The sequence below is a fragment of the Notolepis coatsorum genome (assembly GCF_963971535.1).
Source record: "Notolepis coatsorum genome assembly, chromosome: 17".
In the NCBI taxonomy this organism is placed as follows: Eukaryota; Metazoa; Chordata; class Actinopteri; order Aulopiformes; family Paralepididae; genus Notolepis; species Notolepis coatsorum.
The window spans coordinates 60,947,910-60,962,832 of record NC_140181.1 but is presented as its reverse complement, the minus strand read 5'-3'; the positions used below and the strand labels follow the sequence as shown (position 1 = coordinate 60,962,832).

The following is a 14,923-nucleotide window of genomic DNA, read 5'->3' as shown; positions in this document are numbered from 1 at the left end:
CCCGGTTTAGACTAGGCAGAATTTCAGAAAATGTGCTTGTATAAAGTGCTGAAGGCATTTCGTGTTTATTTTCGGTACACAACATTTCTAGTGGTATTAAGGGGTGCTGAATCCAAATCTGCTGTATACCAAGCTCAAAAATGTCAAATAAGGCCTCAAAATTGAGAAATCCAACATGGCCGCCAGCACCAGGCCCTCTCTCCACAAGAACAGGTGCTAAACCCACAGTTTTTATTCTACTGACATGAAACTTTGCACAGAACATCTGCACCTATGGAGGAAGAATGTAGGAATATAGATGGGGTGCAACCATGAGTAACAGGGTGTTTTTGACTGTCTAACTGTAATCTTTGTATAGGCGAGGATAAAAAAAATGACATTTCTTCAGTGTTTGCAGGAATACTACAGCAATTTGGTAATACCTGTACAGTGTTGGACACCAACATTAGAATCCCCCAAGTCTTAGCTTTTTTCAGGTACCAAGTTTATGAAAGTAGCTCTTATAAATCTGGATATATAAGCCTTTTAATGTAAGCATGCTGTTTTAGGCGAATTTTCTAAAAATAAATGGTGGGGCTTAATGAGTTAAGGATGACTACACAAGGTACAAACCTGAATTAAATGTGCTTTTGTAAGTTTTCTTACATACATCAACAAGGACGTAGTCACACCGGAGATTCAAGAATCCATACTTGGCGCAGAACACCTTGGACAGGCACAACTGAACATGTTTGTGGACAAACTTTTGTGTGAACCTCCAGATAGTGACCAGCACCTGAACCTGAAATTACCCATTTGAAAGAACAAAGCCAAGACATTTGCCTCTTTGTATGAAGTTGTGCAACTTTCCAAGAACAAGCAAAACACCATCAAAGTGGACAGGCAGATTCTACAAAGGCTCATCACAGCTTACAGAGCAGGTCGTATGGTAGACCTTGACAATATCCTCCAGCATGAGTTCATGCCCATCCCGCCATCTCTGGCCACAACTAACGGGAGTCTACATTCCACCAACAAGTCTGTGTTAGCAAATATACTGACGAAACAAGTTAAAACCCCTGCAGATCTTACCCTTCAAGGACCCAGCTGCCTGGTCATTGATGGCCAAGCTCTGGTAATGGCACTCGGAAAGCCACCTGACACTACAACATTTGGTGACTATGCCAACAAGTTCACTGACACCGTGTTGAAGATGGGAGCAAAATACCAGAGAGTAGATGTCGTCTTTGACAGAACAAAACAGGCACAATCTGAGAAAAGTGCTGCCAAACGTCTACCAGCATGTGACTTGTTCTACCAGAGGCGGGAATATTTTAGACCATTGCTACTTGCAATTTAAGAGCGGGTACAAATCACATGCTGCCAGTCCTTTCGGCAAGTCAGATCACGACACCATCTTTCTTGTACCGCAGTATAAACAAAGTCTCAAGCGCATTCCTGTAGTATCGCGAGAGGTGAAGCGCTGGACGTTGGCGTCGGAGGAGACGCTCCAAGCGGCACTAGAATGTACAGACTGGGGGTGTTCCGCGATAACACAGATAATATTAATGACTACACGGAAACAGTGCTGGACTTTGTTTGTACTTTGGTAGAAGAAACAATCCCCTCTACCACAATTAGAGTTTACCCAAACCAAAAGCCCTGGGTAGACAAATCCGTCCGCGAGGCTCTGAAAGCGCGCACCTCAGCATACAATGCCAGGCTTGTGACAGGCAACATGAATGACCACAAGGTGGCGAGATACAATGTTAGGAGGACAGTAATAGAAGCAAAAAGGCGCTACAGGGATAAAATTGAACAGGCTGACTCTAGAGCTATGTGGCAGGGCCTCAGAACGATGACAGATTACAAAGGCACCTCCCTCAATCTGAACAGTGACATCCAACTGGCAAATGATCTCAATACCTTCTATGCAAGGTTTGAGGCTGGGAATAACAGCACCAGCCTACAAACCACTGCAATGGAGGGGGGGGTGCACTGCTGATGGAGACTCAGTGTTCAGGATAACAGAACATGAGGTGAGGAGGACGTTTAAGAAAGTGAATATCAGGAAGGCAGCAGGACCGGACGGTATCCTCGGCCGCATCCTAAAAGTCTGTGCCGACCAACTGGCCCTGGTATTACTGACATATTTAACCTGTCCTTAGAACAGGCTGTCATCCCCACCTGTCTGAAGAAGTCCACCATTATCCCTGTACCCAAAAAATCCAAGCCTGCTTGCCTCAACGACTACCGCCCTGTAGCTCTCACCTCCATAGCCATGAAGTGCTTTGAGAAGCTAGTGAAGGGCTACATCTGTTCCTCCCTCCCCATCAACCTGGACCCCCTGCAATTTGCATACCGCCTCAACAGGTCCACAGAGGACGCCATAGCCCATGTGCTGCACACAGCAGCATCACACCTGGACAAGAGGCAGGGGAACTATGTGAGAATGCTATTCATCGACTACAGCTCAGCATTCAATACCATAATCCCCTCCAAACTCATAGCCAAGCTCAGGGACCTGGGCTTGAACTATGACCTCTGCCAGTGGGTCTTGGACTTCCTGACGGGCAGACCCCAGGTGGTGAGAGCAGGCAACTGCACCTCCTCATCCATCACTCTCAACATAGGGGCCCCCCAGGGCTGTGTCCTGAGTCCCCTCCTCCACTCCCTGTACACACATGACTGTGTGGCACAGCGGAACAACAACACAATCATCAAATTTCCTGACGACACAGTAGTGGTGGGCCTGATCTCTGCAAACGACGAGAGGGCCTACCTGGAAGAGGTTAATGTTCTAGCGGGATGGTGTCAAGAGAACAGCCTCTCCCTGAACGTCAGCAAAACAAAGGAGATGATTGTGGACTTTAGGAGGTCGGGGTCAGGGACTACAGCCCCCTCAGCATCGACGGGGCACCGGTTGAGAGAGTGAACAGTTTTAAGTACCTCGGAGTCCACATATCCGAGGACTTGACATGGACCACACACATTGACAGTGTTATCAAGAAGGCACGACAACGCCTCTACTTCATTAGGCGCTTAAGGAAGTTCAACGTGAGTCAGAAGATCCTCAAGAACTTCTACTCATGCACAATAGAGAGCATCCTGACTGGCAATATCACCTCCTGGTTTGGGAATAGCACTGCACAAGACCGCAGCAGACTACAGAGAGTGGCCCGTTCAGCCGAACGCACAATTGAAGGTGGGCTTCCCACTCTCCAAGACATTTACAACAAGCGGTGCATGGGCAAGGCTAAGAGAATAATCAAAGACTCCAGCCACTCAAACAACTGCCTCTTTGAACTGCTGCGGTCAGGCAAGCGATACCGGAGTCTCATGGCAAGCACAGAGAGACTCAGAAGGAGCTTCTATCCCCAGGCCATCAGGATGCTCAATGAATGAACAATGAACAATAAGCAAACCATCAACACACCCACAGCGCACATACACTCACTTAAATAAACAACACACTGTAGCACCCACTTTACCACTTTAGACACACTTTACACTTTATATTTATATTTATATTATTGGTAAGGAAATTGCACATCATTCTCATTCCTTATTGCACCTCACCACTACAAGGTGGCACCACAAGCTAAGCTATACCTCACCATTTGTGTACCAGCTGTACATACTGTATATAGATACACTGAACAATTGTGTTGTTTACACTTGTTTATGTACTTGACTTCTTGACTTTCTATTTTATACTTATTATACTTATTTCATACTATCTTGTTATTATCTAGCACACTTTCAGGAGCAACACAGAAAGAAACATTTCATGCAAAGTATTCTGTATGCTGTATGACAACACTAATAAAGAAACTTGAACATTCACTTATATTGATATGGTAAAATAATATTTTTATTTTATTATATTATAATCTATTCTATTCTATTCAGGAAAAGTGGCATTGGATGAATCATGCAACTGCAAGACCTGTGACACCTGCCTGAATACGATTGATGACTGACAATAAATTACTGTACCTAAGCTACTACGCATATTAATGACTATCTAATTTGCATAAATGGCATGTTGATAAAAAATTCAAGAGAAAGGAGTTTGATGAATAAATCCATGACCTGGGATCATCCTTCTTTTCTTTCTTATTAAGTTATTTGGTTGATGAGTTATGCATCAATAACGACCACAGTTTCTGCTATAAATATGAGTTTCAAGCAACATTTTCACAACTGATCTAAAATTAGGATATGATTTTAAATTCATCATGTATGCAAACATATAAAAACACATTTCATTCATGTTTCTACCTTGTTTAGTCAAAAAGATATGCACTTAAATAGATTTCAGCCTGGCGCTGGCGGCCATGTTGGATTTCTCAATTTTGAGGCCTTATTTGACATTTCTGAGCTTGGTATACAGCAGATTTGGATTCAGCACCCCTTAATACCCCTAGAAATGTTGTGTACCAAAAATAAACACGAAATGCCTTCAGGGTTATGATTTTCTGAAAATTTACCCTGTCTAGTTCCTTTGCCACGAAAACAATGACAGATGGAAACAAATGACAAATGATGATTCGCTTTAGCGCATCAGGCGTATAAGCTATTAATTCACAGTCTATCAAATGGGGGCCACATGGCTGCTGTACTACTGTCTGTGTAATTAAATGCAAATTGCAAATCCAAGCATTTAATGTGTAATAGGTTGAAACGATCCCTCATAACATCAGCGTGTTCTGCTGTTAATGTAGCTTGAAGATCCTTGGTGTTAAGCCTAATGGCCACAAATTGAAATGAATGTACAAGATCTTATCACTTGGATCGGTTGGAATACTTATGAAGCAATCAGTCGCCATAGCGCCGCCGGAATTCGCCCACACCTAGAAATGTGGAACCTATTTAAGAGTTCAAATACAAATAAAAATGTGTCCTTCCGAGTTCACGTTTTGAGAACGTGCCCAGCTCCATATCTAATCAAATTTGGTTTTAATTAGCTATTTAATTACAGCATGTGCCACCAACTGTGCCACTTATATACAACATTAATTGATTGATCAGCAGCTGTTCTGATATGTTCTGTTCTGGTATGTTTCATTTCTGTCTTACTGATGGTGCTGATATTCAGGCTGCCATCATTTCGCGTTGCCTATTAGTCCAATCAGCACACGTCACTGTGCTGTCGAAGCCTTCCCATACCCCTGAGGGCACCCCGTGACAGCACAGGGAATGGCCTCTAGTAAAGTCTCGGGTCCTTGGGAGGTTTAGTCTGCTCCATACAGTGACTGACTCTTCACTACCGAGAGAGGAGCCAGCTCTATTTCAGGGAGCTCCAAGGACAAATTAATTTATCTAAGACTACCCAGCGACCGCAGCCGCTGAGAGCCCCCCCTCTCTGGCCTGTCACTGTGGCCCCTTGATTTGTCTCATCTGGAGCTCCTGGACCCATTCCAGCTGCAACACCAAATCACTAAATCAATCTAATCAGCCAATCTGCCGTTGAGCACCGCTCCACTGCATAGCCCCCATCAACTCCTGTCTTCTCTCTTCCCTCTCTGTCGTGAGGAAGGAGAAATAAGAACAGAAATGGAAACACCTCAAGCTTACTTTATCTGAAGGAGCAGTGAAATTCCAATCACCACAAAGGGGCTAATATTCAACCTAATTGTGCCTTATCCCCCTCTCTGTGAAAAGCTATATCTCGAGAGCCTCCCCTCTTGCAAGGGCTGCTTTTCTTGTTAGTCTGTGTTTGCACTCTTCTCTCTGTTCATTCCTTTTTCCCTTTGACGGTGAATTGGTAGGAGAATGAAAGTGCCCGTTACACAATAACCTTGCCTAAAAGTATCTTATTATGCTGTACGGTCTCAGGTGGTTTCAAGGGCATATTGAAGTGTCTAAATGCATCTGAATACATTACAAAAAAAATTTCAGCCAAACAGCAAAAGTGTAATCCTCTTTATGTCTCTGGGTAAACTTCAGTTCACAGCGGATATAAACGAGACATCTTTACAGACACTAATTTCGGAGGGCCATGTCTCAAATTTGGTTGCACTTGCCTCAACCTGGCAAGTTCCCCTGGATGTTTAACCTAGTTTTGACCTGAAAGTGGGGGAAACGCATCAGCCCCAAAACCTAACCGCAGTTATACCGCTGAGATGCACAGCTCTTATTCTTGTCGCGGTTATCTGTGATTTGCTCGTGTAACCCAGGTTTCAGATTCATAACTATAAGTTATAAGAACATAAATAGTTAATGCCATTGAATAAGAACATAAATAGTTAAGGCTATTATGTAGGAACATAAGTAGTTAATATTATTGGGTACCAAGTCCCTTTGAATTACAGCATTGGCCTTTAATTTGCGTCATGATGTGAGTGAGATAGATGTCGCGACGTTTTGCTTTACGGCGCACACCTTGCCTTACAGCGTCTCAACGTTACAGAGTCTCGCGCTGCGCAGATACAGACACAATCCCCGGAGATTCAACACGCCGTTGAACAGAGCTAGATAACGAGATGAGATAACATGATAAAACCAGTTATCAAATAGTTATAAAAGATTCCCCCAGTTGCAAAACCGAAGAAGCGTTGCAGTTAAAGTAGCCTGCGGTTTTGGTGAGTTCGTCAACATTGACTGTTTTGTCGAATCGCTTAAATGGTTAGCTCCATGCTACAAGCTAATAATGCTACAAGCTAATAACGATACCGTAGCTTCATTCTGAGTCATACACGAACTACCCCAAGCTCAATTTGGTTAAATGGAAACTAGGAAGGAACCATTTCAGAAGTACTTTTTCTAGCACCCCGTTCCACCCTGGGAGGAGTCCAGACCACCCATCACCACGTGTGCCCACGAGGGGACGAGGCGGTGTGCCGGACGATGCAAGATGGCGAGCCAACCCACTGAACCTCTGATATACCTCAAGGCTAATGCCAGCCTGATTCGAATACCCCTGTTGCCCAACTCCTGTTACCTCAACAGTACGGTAGGATTGAACTGACTGAACTTGAATCATAAGAACTTCCACGGATTGAACTGACCTGAACACAAGGACATTCCAAGGGCTTCGACCCCGTTCACCTTTTGTTACTTTGATATTGTATTTTGTATTTGATTTGATTTAATTTGATATATGGGTACACTAGAATCAAGAAGAGAGACTTAAAGGGTAATTACACCCAGTAAGATACTTGAACCACTGATAAGCTACTTGAACCACTTATTAAAATAAGATACTTGAACTATTGATATTCTCCTATAAGAAGGGAGACTTAAAGGGTAAATACGCCCAGTAAGATACCTGATCTACTGATGTTCTCTTGTAAAGAGGACGAGTTAAAGGGTACCCAATAAGATACTTGAATCCCATTGATGACATTGATTATAGTTGACCTACTGTAATAAGGTATTTGCATTCCCATAACCTAGAATATTCCATTTGGTACTTTTGTTGTGTTACACCTTCAAAGGAAGAGTTTAAAGGAGCATTTCACCTAGTAAGGTATTTGCGTTCCCTGCACATTTAAAGGTTTAAATTAATATGTTTAAACATTTACCCATTGAAATGATAAACTGAAATAGAGTTTACTGGTGATAAAAGGATACATCCAATATCCAATCTTGAATCTAGCTTTTAGCTAGAGATAACCTCAGAGACATCTGAACCAAACCTAATGTGTTGATCCAATCAATCTAGGACTTGATATCGAACTAACCCTCCTTAAAGGAGAGGTTACTGAAATAATCTAAAAGGGATACTTCAACCAATTAGCACTCTATGTCTGTATGCCTGTATGTCTAGCTAGCGCGCATTTGAATAAACACCGGTTATTGTTATAATTCTGTCTCTGGTCCACTATTCTTAAATTGTGCATATTACTCCTCTCCTCGTTTCGTACCTAGAACTGTGCCCGTGGCGAACAGCTGTTACAAGTAGGTGACACAAGTTCTACATAAATTTGGCGAGCCAGCCAGGAAGAGTATATCACAATTAAGAGGACCAGTCTTTAAGTCAGAAACTTAAATAGCGTGTAGCGATGGACGTAGTTCAAACTAGCAGCGTGAAAATCCCTAATTCGGTCATAGTCAGCGGTATAACCGATATTACCACTGACGATAAACTGAATGACTTTCTGGTGAAACACGGCTCCATTCGGAGAAAGCTCCTCGTAGACCCTTCCGAGTCAGAGCCAGAACCACGTGTTATTATAGAATACGAAAGTAGCGAAGCCGTGCAAGCACTTTCCAATTACCGACTAAACACGGCCAACGCTAGTTACCTCATTAGAGATTTAGCCAGCGTATATGGACTTGTAGTCAGCAAGACGGCTACACAGACTTATCTCTCAGACCTAAAAGAGATAGCGAAACTGAGTGGCGAAGACCTCGCGGAAGTCCTCAGGAGAGAACTCTCCACCATCGGCGACGGCCTCACCCTGAACGATCCTGAACCCCAAACTGACGAAGAAACAGGTGGGGAATTATTCGACGAAGAAGCAGGTGGGGAATTATTCGAAATGGCAGACCAACATGTTCCAGAGGCTGCAACACAAGCTAGCCCCTCACCCAGAACAATCCCAGGGCAGCAAGTCCGACAAGAGCACAGCCCGTCTCCTTCACCAGCGCGCTCTCAAGAGAATGCACGACCTGCTCTGAGACTCTCCGATGTCAACCCACCTGAGGTGCAAAAGATGATTGTGGAGCACGTAGTGCGAAGCGAAGACTCAGCCATGCACAGCCAAGCATCACTGAGACTCAGACTCTTCTCTGGGCGAAGACCTTGGCCCGACAGAGAAGTAGACTACGAGACATGGCGTTCCAATGTGGGGCTTCTTCTCAAAGACACAAAATTGTCTGATCTACACAAGTCCCGGAAACTCCTAGATAGCCTCATGGCACCCGCCATTGACATCATAAGACACCTGACACCTAAATGTCCCCCAGGAATGTAACTGGAGATCCTCGACTCCGCCTTCGGAACCGTCGAAGATGGAGATGACCTTTTTGCAAAGTTCCTCCATACAATGCAAAACAATGGAGAGAAACCTTCAGCTTACCTTCCACGACTACAGGTGATGCTGAACACCACCTACAGAAGAGGAGGAGTAGCTGCAACTGACCTTGATCAGCAACTTCTAAGACAATTCATCAGAGGCTGCTGGGACAACACCATGATAACCGAGCTGCAGCTAGAACAGAGAAAGAGAAACCAACCTACCTTTGCAGAGTTCCTCCTGTTACTCCGCACAGCAGAAGACAAGCACTCTTCCAAAGAATGCCGCATGAGACAGTACCTCAACGTTTCAAAGCCAAGGGTATCGAGTAATTACCAGGGCATCTGGAACCAATGCGAAGAGGAATGCACTTCACATCCGATTCCGGACACCAGCTCCGAAGTCCAAAGTTTAAAGGCTCTAGTTGCAGACCTACAGACACAGCTCACAAGAATACCGAACGACAACAAGAGAAGACAAGCGAGGCCAGCTCCCAAGCCCCGGCATCAGTTAAACCGAGGCCGACGACTGACAGGTACTCCCAAGTCCCAAAAGTCAGAGACTCCAAACCCAAAGAACTACACAAGCAATAGACCAAGACCCTGGTATTGCTTCAGATGTGGAGAAGATGGACACATAAGACCCCACTGCGAGAGTGAACCAAACCCCTCTCTGGTGGTCTCGAAAAAGAAATTACTAGAGGAGAAACAGCATGCATGGGACGCTGAAAACAAAGCCTCCAAGCCTGATTTAAACTAAAGACAGTTTCTGCTGAGGGACAGGCGGGAACTGAGTCACGAGAGAGATGTCCCAGTCGTGGCGAGCCTCCAATATGTGCTCGGCCTCCCATACCAAAGAAGTAGCCCTACCAAAAGGACTGGTTGGAGCTAAATGCACTGCACATGTAACCATAGAAGGTAAAGAGTGCAGCTGCTTACTCGATACAGGCTCCCAAGTGACAATGATCCCGAATTCCTTCTATCAAGAGAACATGTCTCATCTACCCATCCACTCCTCATACGACCTGCTTGAAGTGGAAGGAGCCAACGGTCAGGAAATTCCCTACCTCGGCTACGTCGAGACTACAATCAAGTTTCCCAAGAGCATGTTCGGAGTAGACATCGAAGCGCCCACCCTATCGCTGATTGTGCCTGATATGCGCTCCTCTCTGTCATCAGCGCTGATAGGCACAAACGCCGTAGATATCCTGTACAAGCAGTACGCAGACACCACATCTCAGAACTACCAATCCCTGCCATACGGCTACAAGGTAGTCTTGAAAACCCTTGGAGCCAGACATAAACAGTCTGCGGATTCCAGCATGGGCAAAGTGAAACTACATAGCAAAGACCCTGAAACTATCGCTCCAGGTCAGACCAAAGTCCTCGAGGGATTAGTGAGTTGCAGAGCAACCAACGCAGGAAGATGGGTGATGATAGAGTCCCCAAGGTCAACGGCCTTGCCAGGTGGAATACTGGTATCAGATGGCTTAGCAGAGCTACCACGAAAACTGCCACATTGTATACCAGTCAACCTCAAGAACGAGTCCGACCACGATATCACCCTGTCCCCGAAGGTTGTGATAGCCGAGATACATGCAGTCATGAGTGTCCCTCAAGACACTTGACGCAGAACTATTGACAGACCCTAACCAAAAATCAAAGCTTAAGTTTGACTTTGGAGACTCTCCAGTACCCCAAGAGTGGAAAGAGAGGATAACTGAACGACTGAACTCCATGCAAGAAGTTTTCGCACACCACGATCTCGACTTCGGATGCACCGACAGGATAAAGCATCACATAAATCTCAATGAAAAGACGCCATTCAAACATCGAGCGAGACCTATACACCCTCAAGATATAGAAGCTGTGCGCAACCACATTCAACAGCTCCTCGACACTGAAGTCATCCGAGAATCTGAATCACCCTTCTCGTCGCCAATTGTAGTCGTCAGGAAGAAGAACGGCGATGTCAGACTATGCATAGACTACAGGAAACTGAACCTCCAAACAGTAAAGGACTCATACGCCCTGCCCAACCTGGAGGATTCCTTTTCAGCACTGACTGGATCCAAATGGTTCTCAGTGCTAGATCTCAAATCTGGTTTTTACCAGATCGAAATGGAAGAAAAGGACAAGCACAAGACAGCATTTGTCTGCCCGCTGGGATTCTTTGAGTTCAATAGGATGCCTCAAGGAATAACAAATGCCCCAAGCATGTTCCAGAGGCTTATGGAGCGGTGCATGGGAGAACTGAACTTGAAGCAAGCCCTCGTTTTCCTGGACGATCTGATCGTTTTCTCTTCAACGCTAGAGGAACACGAGGAGAGACTCATGCAAGTCCTGAGCCATCTGAAAGAGTATCGGCTAAAACTATCACCCGAAAAGTGCAAATTCTTCCAGACCTCCGTAAGGTATCTAGGCCACATAGTGTCTGAGAAAGGAGTCGAAACGGACCCAGAAAAGACAACCACACTAAAAACCTGGCCAAAGCCAACCAAACTGAAAGAACTGAGAGCATTTCTAGGATTCTGCGCTTTCTACCGTAGATTCGTCAAAGACTATTCCAAGATAGTGAAACCCCTCAACGCACTTACTGCCGGATACCCTCCAACGAAGAAGCACAGAAAAGCTACAGTGAACACCGAGAAGTATTACGACCCTAAAGATCTCTTCTATGACAGATGGATCCCCGCTTGCCAGACAGCTTTCGACGCTATCATAGAAAAGCTGACAACTGCCCCTGTTCTCGGTTTAGCCGACCCCAAACAGTCCTACATATTGCACATAGATGCAAGCACACTAGGTCTCGGCGCCGCCCTCTACCAGGAGCAGCAAGGACAGAAGCGTGTCATCGTTTATGCAAGCCGCGGATTGTCAAGATGTGAAACCAGGTATCCTGCCCATAAATTGGAGTTCCTTGCCTTAAAATGGTCGGTAACTGAGAAATTCCAGGATTACCTTTACGGAAGACCATTTCTCGCTGTCACTGATAGCAACCCACTGACATATGTCCTTACCACTGCTATGCTTGATGCCGCAAGCTACAGATGGTTATCCGATCTATCAACCTTCGATTTCCAGCTGCAATACAGAGCTGGAAAACAGAATCAAGATGCTGATGGGCTGTCCAGACGACCACACAGCAGACCAGCTGATGACCCAGTATCGAGAAAAGAGATGGAAAGAATACAACAGTTTGCGAAAAGACACCTCCCTGAACAGGAGCACGCAAACATGAGTGAAGACATCATTAGAGCCATCTGCGAAAGACACTTAGTTCGCGAAGTGATCGACAACGGCTCTAAGGAGACACCATCCAGCATTGCATCGGTGGTATCACTTACCCTCCACCCAAGTGCAATCCCAGACAGCTTCCAAGGAGAAGATCAGCTGGGTGGCTTACCCGTCGTTCCGCTGATAACTCCAGCCGAAATGAGAGAAAAGCAAAGAGCCGACACCTGTATCCGTCAAGTACTACAGCTTGTGGAGTCAGGGGAGAAACCTCCACCGACACTCAGAAAAGAAATCCCCGAACTTTACCTTCTACTAAGAGAGTGGAACCGGTTAGAAGTATTGGACGGAGTCCTGTACCGGAAGAGACAAGAAGGCGCACAGACCCATCATCAACTTGTGCTGCCTGAAGACCTGAGACCTATGGTCTTAAAGAGCCTTCACGATGACATGGGCCACATGGGCGTGGACCGAACCCTAGACCTCGTCCGAAAGCGATTCTATTGGCCCAAAATGTCAGCTGAAGTAGAAACAAAGATCAGGACATGCAATCGATGTGTACGGCATAAAGTTCCACAAGGGAAATCCGCCCCGTTGGTGAACATCACAGCCACACGACCACTCGAGTTGCTGTGCATGGACTTTCTCAGCTTGGAACCAGACTCCAGTAAAACAAAAGACATCTTGGTCATTACGGACCACTTTACGAAATACGCAATAGCGATCCCTACCGCAAATCAAAAGCGCGAACAGTCGCTAAATGCCTATGGGACCACTTCATTGTCCACTACGGTATCCCGGAGAAACTCCACAGCGACCAAGGTGTGGATTTCCAGTCCCGCATAATTAGAGAGCTGTGTGAGCTAGCCGGCATCAAAAAGATACGAACTACCCCGTACCATCCAAGGGGAAACCCAGTTGAACGCTTCAACAGGACTCTGCTTAATATGCTGGGCACCCTGGAGAATCAGAAGAAAAGCTGAAAAACTACCAGCCAGGCTCACACTCGCAGTACGTCCGCAGTCTGAGATCCCACCTTGAAGCAAGTTACAGAGTAGCTACAGTAAATGCAAAGAAGATGGCGGTCCGCAACAAAGCAAGATTCGACAAACGAGTTGTTGAGTCTACCCTGCAGGAAGGTGACAGAGTTCTCGTCAGAAACGTCCACATCAGAGGCAAGCACAAGCTAGCAGACAGGTGGGAAGCAGATATCTACATTGTAGTGAAACAAACTGGAAATGTCCCAGTCTATGTAGTGAGACCTGAAACCAGAAATGGTTCACTACGAACGCTCCACCGAGACTTACTGCTACCTTGCGGATTCCTTCCTACTACCCCTGAGGAAGATGGACCTACTGTAAAAGACAAACCTAAGCGACCAAGAACTCGACAGAGCCCAAGAGAAGAAAGCTCGAATGAATCAGAAGGAGAAGACCCAGATGATGACTATCTTGATCTCACTTATCACTATGGCCATGGAGGTCTAGTGGTGGAAACACAACCCTTTCCTGTGCCCACTGTTGAGCAAGACCCCTCAGACGTAGTCATTCTTCCTGAGGGAGCTCCAGGGACAACTGATGACCCGACGACACTGAACAAGACTATCCCATCCGCAGTGAAACCTACTGAAGGCAGTTTACCTGACCCAGATACAGCGGATCGGGAAAATTACTTACCTGACATGGATCAGGAAGAGAACAACCTACCTGAAAAGACCTTACCAGTTATGAGTTCAGAGGAGAACAATACTAACATGAATGAACCAGAAACCGAACCAGATGGACAGGAGAATGTCCAAGACAATGTGGAAAGAGAAGAGGAAAGAGATGTCAGAGATGGACCGGAGAATGTCCAAGACAATGTGGAAAGAGAAGAGGAAAGAGATGTCAGAGATGAACCCCCAAGAAGGTCGACAAGACATAGAGAACCTCCAAAAGTCCTGATTTATCCCCGACTAGGAAACCCACTAGTAACGATAATCCAGTCACTATTCCAGAGTCTAAGCTCGGTAATCGCAGACTCTTTAGATGACTCCGACTCCCCAGAACCCCATAGGATTGTGATAATGTAGTCCTGGGATAATGGGGACGTGCATTAGGATGTAACCCAGGTTTCAGATTCATAACTATTTAAGTTATAAGAACATAAATAGTTAATGCCATTGAATAAGAACATAAATAGTTAAGGCTATTATGTAGGAACATAAGTAGTTAATATTATTGGGTACCAAGTCCCTTTGAATTACAGCATTGCCCTTTAATTTGCGTCATGACGTGAGTGAGATAGATGTCGCGACAGCAGGGGCGTCATTTTGGTATGGCAAGGTGTGGCACTCGCCATACCTTGGCAAATAAAAATAATAATTAATAAAAGAAATAATAATAATAATTGTATTACAATTTTTTATGTTGATTTAGAATTGATATTGTCAATTATCTCACTTTTACTAAGTGACTTTTACTGTGACTAACTGAAATATGCCCAAAAAAAAGGGAAAATGGACATACAGAAGTTTTTTAATCAGAGGGCAGCAGAGACAAGTGATACAGGGACACAGGTAAGGTCTTACAATGGCTTAGTGATTATAACAGTGCAGTTCAGCATTCAGTAACCCATACTTTTTGTGAATGTGTTTTTGATACTATTATTGTGTTGAACACACACCTCAAAACCGTACCTAAGGAAAATTGGCTCAATTGCAAGAAAAATAATAGACAGTTATGATATTACATTCTGCATAATTTG

The 14,923-nt window shown here is 45.0% G+C and overlaps 1 protein-coding gene across 1 annotated transcript in view; it reads left to right on the top strand.

Moving 5' to 3' along the window:
- LOC311244596 (contactin-4-like) overlaps window positions 1–14,923 on the top strand; it is a gene marked incomplete at both ends in the record, with an annotated part of 367,297 nt that overhangs the window by 72,712 nt on the left and 279,662 nt on the right. The window lies entirely within an intron of this gene.